This window comes from Rattus norvegicus, chromosome 7 (assembly GCF_036323735.1).
Source record: "Rattus norvegicus strain BN/NHsdMcwi chromosome 7, GRCr8, whole genome shotgun sequence".
Taxonomy (NCBI): domain Eukaryota; kingdom Metazoa; phylum Chordata; class Mammalia; order Rodentia; family Muridae; genus Rattus; species Rattus norvegicus.
In genome coordinates, this window is record NC_086025.1 from 93,256,197 (window position 1) to 93,267,870 (window position 11,674).

General features: G+C 46.8%; 1 non-coding gene across 1 annotated transcript; it reads right to left on the reverse strand.

Moving 5' to 3' along the window:
* Nucleotides 1–3,886: 3,886 nt before the first annotated feature.
* On the reverse strand, nt 3,887–3,993 carry LOC120094053 (U6 spliceosomal RNA). The gene has a single exon (XR_005487729.1). It is a non-coding gene; the product is annotated as a U6 spliceosomal RNA (small nuclear RNA).
* Nucleotides 3,994–11,674: the final 7,681 nt, after the last annotated feature.

Below are 11,674 nucleotides of genomic sequence, written 5' to 3' on the forward strand. Positions count from 1 at the left end.
CTTTCTGATGTTCCTGTTGTGTTCTGTCTTTTGTCTATTGTTGTAGTCTTGATCTTTTACATGGGACAGATTCCCAGCCCCAAATTTCTCTCATCTTTTTACTAAAGGTAGCAAGCAGACTCAGAAAATGGACCTCTGGTCTCCAGTGCCTCTTCCTACTCCAGATGGGAATTCAGTTCACATAATTCTTGGTGCGAGTTGTTTGCTCCTGGAGGAGGAGGGGAGGTCTGAGTCTATCTAGCTGTGCCCTCCAGGGGCCCAGGGGCAGCTGTCAGCAACCCCTGTAGTTCCTCCTTTAGAGCAGCTCAGCCCCATGGCTTCCCCACTGTGCTCAGCTGGGTGCCTCCTGAACTCCCCCATGGCATCATGGTGCACCCAGAGGAGCGGGATGATCCATGCTCTCTGCAGCAAATGTGCAGGGAGCACCTGCTGTGGGTCAGCTCTGCGGGAGGCTCTCTCTGTTCTCAACAGCCAGTGAAGGCAGGAAATAGGCTTGCTTTTCCTGCCTGGGTGGAGGTGGACATGGGAGATAACAGATCCTCACTGGTCAGAGGAGGGTGTATACGTAGATGAAACAGGATAAGGAGATTGGCAAGGTGGGCTCGCAGGTGGGCTTAAGGATGCAGCTCAGATGATAGAGCGCTTGCACAGCCCTCAGGAAGACTGTGTTCAGTCTCTAGCATACTGTAAATCCAGGGTGATGGTGCACATGTGTAATTCCAGCAAACGGGAAGTGGAGGCAGGAGGATCGGAAGTTCAAGGTCATCCTTGGCTATGTTGTAAGTTCATGACCAGCCTGGGCTACATGAGACTCTGTCTCAAAAATGGAAGAAAAAAAAACCCTAAAAATAAAAATTAAAAAAGGCTGGTCACATGAGTTATTTATAGAGGGTGGCTTTGGAGGAGGACATATGGAGAAGGTGATTTTATACTTGGGATTGGCAGCATAGGGCTCTGTGATGCTCTGTGAGGGGACCAGGATGAGAGGCTGTTAGGGCAAGACCCTGAGGTAGATGGGTACATTCTAGGAATGCCCAACATGAGGAGAGAGAATGACAAGACAGGGTAGGTTTGGGCATCAGAGACAGGCAGAGCAGATCTAGGAGGGCCTTGAAGGACTGTCAGGTGGCTTTGCAGTGTATTCTGGGTAACAAGTGAGGCCTTGAAAAAAGCAAGAAAGTGATAAAGATGCCATAATTACCCTGGCTGTTGGGGAGAGGAGGAAGCAAGAGTGGGAAGGGGAGGACAACAGAAATGGGGGGAGGATGACAGAAATGGGGGAGGGCAACAGAAAGGGGGAGATGACAGGAGTGGGAGGACAACAGAAACGGGGGAGGATAACAGAAAGAGGGAAGGATAACAGAAAGGGAGAGGAAAACAGAAAGGGGGGAGGATGACAGAAAGTGGGAGTACAACAGAAAGGTGCTGTCTACTCAGTCTGCACCATAGCCCAGGCCACAGGCCTAAGTCTCACTTAAGGGGACACTGCCATTGTTCTCATAATTGACAGCCCCACTGTCACTGCCATAGCCTGTGGACTTAAGGAAGTAAGGTTTGGGGTCTCAGTTTCAGCTTCTTTGTCTGTAAAATCAGGTGCACCAGAGAAATTTGTCTTGCTCAGGACTATCATCTTGGAAAGTTAATAACTGTTGTCCCCACTTTCAGGATAAGGAAACTGAGGCCAGATTTTACCTACCTGATTGTAAACATTTTCAAAATAACCTTAAACTGGGAGCTTTGCCTAGAGCCATGTCAGGCCAGCATCTCTTGAGTAGGTGATGTAACTCTAAGGTCCCCTTATCCTAGTCTAGTGAGATCACAGGCTCCAGCCTCTTTGACTGATGGAAGCCAGGTTCCTAGTCTTTTGGCTGGCACATCTCTATAACCCATTTTGCTCTACACTCATATCGTTCTCACTTCTAGAGGTACAAGCACATCTCTTTGTGATGTGACCTCTGTATGCCACAATGGGGGACGAGTAGCCAGTTATAACAGCCATGATTGGTTTCATGTTTCCTGTAGTTGGGCTATGTGAGGTGTTTTGTGTTTAGCCCTGTGAGGACTCCACAGCCCTATGAGTGGAAAACCGTCCCTGTCTGCACTCACTGGTGAGGAAAGGGAGATTGAGAAATGTTGAGCAATTTGCCCAAGGTGAAGGGCAGAGCTGGAGCTCAAATCTAAGACTCGACATCTTTAAAGCCTGCTCTTTCTGTAAATCTCTGCAGCTTGTTCCAAGGTGTGGCTGGCTTGGGGAGAATCAGGCATGAGCTGATTCATTAGCTATTTAATTTGCCCCACTGAGTGATGGATGAATGGGGCTGACTTGGAACCACTGGAGAGTGGATTGGGCAAGGGCATGGGGCAGAGTGTCTGGATACGGGTCTCGGAAGATGACCTTACCAGCAGTGTGGGCCATGGTAAAGGTGGTTTCACGATGAAGGCTGCCAACCATGCCCACCCCAGAGTCCTGCCCTGTGAAGACATTATGCAGGTAGTAAAAAGACCCTTGAGGAAGACCCTCTAATCATGTGATTTTTCAAACATAGACACACTTCCTGTGGTCAGGGTGGTGGATGGCAACAGCAAAGATGGGATAGTGACACAACATAGGAAAGACATGATAGGCCATGGACACAACATAGGAAAGACATGATAGGCCATGGACACAACATAGGAAAGACATGATAGGCCATGGACACAACATAGGAAAGACATGATAGGCCATGGACACAACATAGGAAAGACATGATAGGCCATGGACACAACATAGGAAAGATGTGATAGGCCATGGCTTTGAAAACAGAGGAAAAGGAATGTAACCAAATCCTTCTCTCCTCTGCTCTGTTCTGTTCCTCTCCCCTCTCCTCTCCCTTCTTCTGATACAGGATCTCACTATGTACTCCAAACAGGCCTCAAACTTGTGATCTTCCTGCCTCAGTTTTCCAAATGCTGAAATTATAAGCATGAGCCCCCATAGCTGGTATAGTCATGACGTTCCCTTCCCAAGTTCCTTCGTATTGTCTTTTTTCCATGTGATGTATGTCCTCCTTTCCATGTGTGTATACACACTTGCATACGTATACATACTTGTAAGCACACTGCAGAGTCCAAGAAGACATTAACATCTTGATTTATATTGCCGTCAATCTTATTTTTTCTTTTTTTTTTCTTTCTTTTTTTTTTTTTTATTAACTTGAGTATTTCTTCTATACATTTCGAGTGTTATTCCCTTTCCCGGTTTCCGGGCAAACATCCCCCTCCCCCTCCCCTTCCTTATGGGTGTTCCCCTCCCAACCCTTCCCCACATTGCCGCCCTCCCCCCATAGTCTAGTTCACTGGGGGTTCAGTCTTAGCAGGACCAAGGGCTTCCCCTTCCACTGGTGATCTTACTAGGATATTCATTGCTACCTATGAGGTCAGAGTCCAGGGTCAGTCCATGTATAGTCTTTAGGTAGTGGCTTAGTCCCTGGAAGCTCTGGTTGCTTGGCATTGTTGTACATATGGGGTCTCAAGCCCCTTCAAGTTCTTCCAGTTCTTTCTCTGATTCCTTCAACGGGGGTCCTATTCTCAGTTCAGTGGTTTGCTGCTGGCATTCGCCTCTGTGTTTGCTGTATTCTGGCTGTGTCTCTCAGGAGCGATCTACATCCGGCTCCTGTCGGCCTGCACTTCTTTGCTTCATCCATCTTGTCTAATTGGATGGCTGTATATGTATGGGCCACATGTGGGGCAGGCTCTGAATGGGTGTTCCTTCAGTCTCTGTTTTAATCTTTGCCTCTCTATTCCCTGCCAAGGGTATTCTTGTTCCCCTTTTAAAGAAGGAGTGAAGCATTCACATTTTGATCATCCGTCTTGAGTTTCATTTGTTCTAAGCATCTAGAGTAATTCCAAAAATATGGAACGCTTCACGAATTTGCGTGTCATCCTTGCACAGGGGCCATGCTAATCTTCTCTGTATCATTCCAATTTTATTATAAGTGCTGCCGAAGCGAGCACGTCAATCTTATTTTTAAAGACAGGGTCTCTCACCATTCTGGAGTTCACTGCTGTTCAGGCTGGCTGGCCACGGAGGTCCTGAGATCTGCCTGTATCTGAGCCCCTGCTGGGATCACAGAACACTCAGCCATGCTTGGCTTTTTCATGGGTGCTAGGGATTCAAACTTTGCAAGTGCTCTTACCCACTGAGCCACCTTCCCAGACCATCTGTGGTCATTTCTTACAACAGGAGACAAGTATGACGAGTGATCTTGGCCATGGGGCCTGTGTCTTCTACTAAGTAACAGAGAGCACAACAGACTGTGGGGTCAGCAACAGAAGTTACCTGACACATGGTTTGCACACAAAGGATGCGTAGAGACCACACCAGAATGTGTGCGCTCTCTTCTGGAACAAGGCTATGATTGACAGCTGTCCATCAGGGTGTTAAGGTGTTCTGAATGGGAAGAACCGTCCAAAGAATGCTTAGAACGATTGGGGCTGCAAATCCAGAGGTGAGGGTGCATTATCAGACGTTGTTTTATGACATGCAAGAGATTAAGTCTGTCTCAAGCTCAAGTGTCCAAGTGACCCTTTTTATACTGGTGATGGATAGCTCCAGATCAAGATGTGTCTCACTGGAGCAGTGTTTGGAATCAGGAAACTCTGCCCTTGGGTGCTCACTGGGCTGCTTCCTTACGCTGCTACATCTCCCCCAATGATATGCATCCTCCCGGGAGCCTGTGAACTCAAACCTTTCCTTCCAGACCCTGTAGTAGGGCTACCCTTCCCCTTCACCCTTCACCTGCCAGGCGACTGACTTTAGTTTTCTAAGTTCTCTTTGTTAGCCAAAAAAGACTTGGTTCCAACTCATACACTAGGTCTAGGACTCTGAGTGTACACGTGATTCTAAGGAGGGCGGTCCTCAACCCCAAATGCAACTAAGCACTGAAGGTTGGCATGACAACTCTAGAGTAAGGAGTGCTAATCTATTCTTGCTGGATGGCAGGCATTGTTCTTGGATGCTCACTTAGTCCCGGGAAGGGTAAATGTTGCTCCTGTCTGGCCTCAGGTCACATAGCAGGAGTCTGGCATGGCTGGACTTCGTGCTCAGAAGCAGTGATGGAAGAAGAGTTCTGGACCAGTCCCATCTGTCACTTTGTTTCAAGTTCTCATGGTGGACATTGAAGGCTGGCTGTGTCTTCTACTCACTGGGTTTTGCTTTTCACTTCATTTCCCTTGTGTGGCCAGATTATTCTTTAGTAATTTCCAGAAATTTGGGGCTGATCTAGAAGAGCGTTCTGAGGTATTTCATGCTTTATTTGTCTGTGGGAGCTGAAGTGAATCTGGTTGTTGCTGAGAGTTATTGGGCACTTACTCTGGGTTGGGTCCATTCCAAGAACTTCATGTGTATTGACAGTGAATTGTCACGCACACCCTGTCTGACAAGGTGGGTCCTCTGTTGATCTCCACTCATGGAAATGAAAGCCTGGAGGATTGTTACACTAATGTGGCTGTGTCTCTCGGATAGTGCATGGTGGTGCTGGGATTCAAGCCCAGCTCATCAGCTCAGACACCAGGCTTGTTACCTCACTGTTGGTCTTCCTCAAGCCTCTCCAGAAAGTGCTCTGTTGCAGTTTTAGGAAGCCTCTGAAACAATCACTCCAACATGCTCATACGGTTGTTACCAGACTTAGCAATGCTGTCTGTGTCCCAAGAAGCCAGGTGTAGCCACCCAACCTCAATACGCAAAGTAAAGCAGCCAAGTCAATAGCAAAGAGCAGAAAGAGGAAATGTATTAGATGTGGCCTCACTGGAGAGAGGGACAAAAAGATCTCCTGATCCTCCCAAGTCTACCTCTGGGGTCCTGAAGTGAAGTCAAGCTTTAAGAAGAGGATCCGACTCTAAGCAGTCCTGGTCAATCAAGATGTGGTCCTGTTCATCATTATCTGGGCTTCAGACTCTTCAGCAGGGTCCTCTAACAAGTTGTCAGTGTGTGAAATCTCCTTCTGGTTCCTTCCCTGGCTGGCCCAGACTTTAGGCTTTTCCCCTCCTCCAACGTGAGATTCCTGGGGGAATTCCAGCTTCTTAAGATCCATTGTTTCAAAACTCTGATAGCCAAAGTAAGAAACACAAGAATATCTTTGTTCCTGCCAGGCTGGTTACAGTATACGTTCATGAAAGGGGATTTAAATAAGGTCAAGGAGGAACTGGGGAAATGGCTCAGTAGACAAGGCGCTTGCCACACAAACATACAGACAGAAGTTCTTATCCCCAGAACTCATGTAAAAACTGGGCAAGTGTAGTGACTGCTTGTAATTCCAGGACTCAGGTGGTGAGATGGGCATCCCAAGGTAAGCCAGGATAAGTAGAGGCTGCCATCTCTGGGCTCAGCAGCAGAATGTGTCCCAACAAACAAATACAAGGACTCAGTGAGGACGTTGGACATCAACTTCCGGCCTCCACATAGATATGCACACACAAGTGCCCAAAAGTTGGTACCTGCACACACATATTTGCCTACAAACATGTGAACAGACATATCACATGAACGTATTAAGAAAAACAAAGCCAAACATGTTGCCTTATGTTGGATCCTTGAATAACTAAGTGGCCATCAGGATCTTTAAGAGCAGGGTAGGGCATCTTTTGACCATGGGGACTCTTTACATTTGGTGGACTATCTCAAGGTACATACTTTGTGAGAGTCACGCTGGGCGAGAAGGAACCATACCTTCAGATTAGCTCTAGCCTTCCATGCCTGGTCTAATATCATCCACTAATATTACCTCAAATATCACCTACTACCCCCTGCCCAAGTCCCACACTATTGTTCCAGGTATATTAACATTCAGAAAGTGTGTGTGTGTGTGTGTGTGTGTGTGTGTGTGTGTGTGTGTGTGTGTGTGTGTATCAAGTTTCTGAAAAAGAAAAAACATACTTAGTGGCACCCAGCCAGTTGGTGATTTACCAGTGATTGATTTTGATTTTCTGAGGTGGAGATTTCTGGTAAAGCAAATCATTACAACCAGACCTGTGCTTTTGCAACCCATAGGCTGTTTAAGAGAGATACATGAGGCTATTTTCTCTTTTGGGTGAGAGGAAAAAGTCATAGGGAGCAGGAAGGAGAGAGCACAGAACAGAAGTTGCACAGAGATGTTAGTTTCTCCCAAAGCTTCACGAAATAACAATAACACAGCTCCTGCTCTTGTCCGCAGGGGGTGGCAGTGGGGGCATCCTTCGGTGTCCTGGGGAGGATGATGAGCAGTTTGCGTTTAGAGTCAGCGCAGTCTATTTTCAGCTCTTCAAAAGCTCAGGTTGTTGTCTCCGGGTTGGCTGTCGTTGCTTCCAGTTCCCACAGACTTCTCTCAGGCTCTAATGCTGCCAGGCAAATTTTTCTTTTTTCTTTTTTTTTCTTGCTGTGTCTCATTTGATCATTTCCATGTTGAATTCTTTTCTGCATGGTTTTCAGGCAGCTTGCTGTAAGGTAGACCCTGCAGGATCAGGGCTCTCTAAGTTCAGGAGAGAATGGAAGAGACCTTTCTTCACTCTCCGGGTTGGAGGAAGAGATGATTGAAACATTTATTTTGCTGTGAAGGAGAGCTCCCTTGATTAGGAATAGATACGTCAAAGACTCAGCCAATCAGCACAAGCCAAAGATGCAGCTAATCAGAACAACCTGTGATAGCCAATCAGGAAAAAAAACCCCAACAATGCAACCAATCAGAATAAGCCAAAGATGCAGGCAGTTGGAATTGTTGGGTGGTAGAATAAGAATCTATAGGGATGAGCAAATGCATAAAAAAGGAGTGCAGGAGCAGAAGTGGGGCTAGCAGGGGTCTGTCATTTCTTGAGAGAATGGCCAAATGTGTTAGGTTTTGAGGAACAAGTAGAAAACAGAGAAGCTGGTAGGAAAGAACTTCTAGGGACAGCGGTCTTTGTGAGTGAGAAGAAATTGAGAAAGTCCATTAACGGTTAGTAGCCAAGTAACAGCAGGTTTAGTTTTTTGCAGTTGTTACAAATGGAGACCCTTTAGCTGCAAGATGCTCCCCTAACACCTAGCACCCGTGGAAATCTAAGTAGAGAGTTCTTGAAGCCTTTGTCTGCGTAACTTCACTTCTGATACCCCCCCCCCCAATCTCAGGATGGGGACAAATATTTTTCTTATTAACTTAAGGCAAGGGTAATAGTGAGTAATGGGGGTACTGCTTTGAAAATGTGGTGACAACTAATAAATGTTCAGTAAATGTTATCACTACCACCACCACTGCTGACATCATCATCACAAACCATCATCACTACCACCACCATCATTATCACTGTCGCCATCGTCGTCGTTATTGATCCTGTGTTTATTCTGAAGCACATGAGGACTTTGTCCTATAGCCTGGCTAAGAGAACTCTGTCATTCTGCATTCTCTGCCCCTGCCAGTCTTCGAGCTGCAGCTTTTAGTCAGTGTTTCCAGACAGTTTGAGTTGAACGAGCAAATAAGAGAGACACAGTCACCTTTTGTGGCAAGCATGCTATCCCAGTGTCCTGCTCTTGTGGGATCTAGACTAGAGCTGGGCTTGGTGGGAAGGCTTCTCTCTGGACCAGCCTTGCATCTTCATCTACACCCTTGTGAGTTCCTTTTGGGTAAAGAACATTTGACCCCAGTTTAGAAAGATCGCCTTTCACAATTTCCTAGTTCCCCCAGAAGCAACTTGCTGAGCTTTCAGAATGAGCAGAGAAGCGCAGACTATTTTTAGGACAAACTGGAGGGATTCGAACTTAGCTCTCTTCTCACACTTCACTACCCCCATGGAAGGATCTAGAAAGGAGCTTCACGGGAGGCAGACATAGAGGGGATGCCTACTGTATTCTCATTGCTCATGATTCTCACCTGAAGCCAGGACGGGGCACTGAATGTGCTTTGTATGGTCAATGCCATTTTATTAATAGTTTATTATTTACTTATTTGTTTTAAATAAAATACAATTACGTCACTTTCCCCCAATCTTTTTTTTCCCTCCAGCCCTTCCCAAGTCCCCTCCCTCCAACTTCTCCTATGTCACCCCTCATGTTAATAACCCTTTTCTGTAGTCCTATACGCTTTCACTGGAGGAAGGAGTCACACATCCCTTTGGTTTTCAGGAGCTCTGTTTTGAGGTATCTGTTTCAGTTGCTTTTCTCCTTGTGGGGACCAAATATCCTCAAAGGAGTAACTTAAGGGAGGAAGGCCTACAGTTTGAACATAGGCCTACAGACTATCATGGCGGGCAGGAAATGTATGGTAGCAGGATCGTGAGTGGGCACAAGACTATCATACCTCAAGGCCCACCCCCAGTGACCCACTTACCCAGGGAGGCACCACCTCTAAGGCTCTGTGTCTTAGTAGAACAGCGCCACCATCTGGAGATCAAGTGTTCAAACAGGTGAGCCAATAAGGGACATTTCACATTCAAATCTCAACAGTGGCCTTCGTGAACTGCCAACTTGCATTGTCTAGGGCAGTGGCTCTTAACCTTCCTAATGCTGTGACCCTTTAATACAGTTCTTCATGTAGTGGTGACCTTCACTATAAAATTATTTTTGTTGTTACTTCTTAACTCTAACTGTAGTATTGCTACTGTTAAGAGTCATAATGTAAATATCTGATATGTACTTCTTGTCATTCAACCCCCAAAGGGGTCACTGCCCCCTGAGAATTGCTGCTCTAGGTTATTACAGTTGGACTGTGGGCTCTTCTGCTTCTGGCTACACAGGACTGAGAAGTGCCTGTCTCAGCTCCTTCACACTTAAAATGGGCACAAGGAGAGAAACACTACTAATCCAGTAAAATTATAGAAGGTTCTTAAGCTGCTAGAAGGAGGATGTATGCTAATGTACCCCAAGAAGGGCAGGGGCCTCTTCATAGAGCAGGGTCTGTGATCTCATGGCTGCTATGCACTGACTTGATTAGTGCTGAGCTGCTGACAGCCTCCAGGAGCAGAGGGTATTGAAGGGAGAGGCAGACCCAAGGTATGTGTTGCCCAGGCAACACCAATAAGAAGGTAGATTCGACAGGAAAGTGACGGGCACCTAAACTGACCCCAGTGGAGGGTCATTGGTATGAAGGGGTTGTTAGTGTTAATTGTCAACTTGACCGAGGCTAGAATCATCTGAGAGGTGGAAGCTGGGCATGCTTGTGAGGGAGCATCCTAGGTGAACTCATGTGGGGGAACCCATTGTAACCACGGCTGAGGATGTTGTATGTAAGAATTTGCATGCGCATTCGTATGCATATATACATTTGGCTGGGATCCTGTAAATAATGAGTAGAAAAAGGAAGCTAAGGCCCAGAATGCATTCTCTCTGTGTCCTGACTGTGGCTCTGCTGTGGTCAGCTGCCTCAGGTTCCCGGTGCCTTGAATTCCCCATCACGATAGACGCCTTTACTATGAGCTGAAACAAACCCTCTGTCCTGTGAGTTGCTTTTTGTAGGGATTTTTCTTTTAAATCACAGCAACAGGCAAAGAAATTGGAACAGAGGAACACCACACACACACACACACACACACACACACACACACACACACACACACACTTTACATCTGGTTTACCCATTCAGAACTAAGATTCATGTAGCTTGCATTGCCTTAGGGCAAGGGTCTTGGAACAAAAGTGGACTTGGTCAATGGTGTGAATTCTATTAGGGCTTTGCTTTATCCGTTCAGTCAGCGTGTATTATTCAACTAAAAAACCATGCCAAGCTCTATTTTCTTTAGAGAACCCAGTTTGCTTCCACAATCATCAGCACTGAGAGCCTAGTTCCCCTCTGCAACTCTGTGTTTACAGAGATGGGAAGTTGAGACCCGAGAGGGAAGAGTCTTGGCTAGGTCTGGGGAGTATAGGATTTAAACGGGCTAGTTGGGCACACCAGTTTTCAAGGGTTTGTGAGCAGGCATGATGGTGTGTGTGTGTGTGTGTGTGTGTGTGTGTGTGTGTGTGTGTGTTGGGGGCCGTTGGTATGTCTGTAGACTGAAGGCTGGAGGTCAAGTCTGTGGTTTTTTTTTTTCTTTCTATTAATTAGTAAGCTATATGCTGATGGTGCAGAGAAACAAACTGCTCTCCATGCCTTAAGGGCCTCATAGGATCCATGTAGGCAAAGCATTTGTTAGATGCTAAGTCTGGCAGAGGAATGTGCAAGGTGCCTTGAGACCTAAGCCTCGTGGCTAGACCCAAGTGGATTTCAATTACAGCCCTGTCACTCACTGTGTGACCTTGACTTACTTAGCCTCTTTGAGCCTTGGTTTTCCCGTCTAGGAAGGAGAGTGAAGAAAGCTATCTACTGGCCCTGATGGCTAAAGAGTAAATGAGATGTCATCCGTATAGTGTGTGGCTCAGCAAATGGAGGCAGTGGTCCTGTCAGCATCAGGGGCTGGCTGGGCAAAGCCTTCAGCATCTCTAAGCGTCTGGGAGCCTGAGATGCTCTCACTTCACACTGAGGCAGAGAAGGGCACTGTGCTGGGTGAAACTGTGGTTGTTGAGCAAATGTAGGTATCGCTCTCAGGATGGTTAGCCAATCCTAATGAGGGTGGGGCAGACACAGAGACAGCGAGGTCTGTCAAAGTCCAGTGAGTCACCGTGGGTCCAGGCCAAGCTAGTTCCCCCCCCCCCCATCTCTTGTCCCTTTCACCCACTGCCCTTCTGTCTTCCACACTGCTCTGCCTCTTCTGCAGC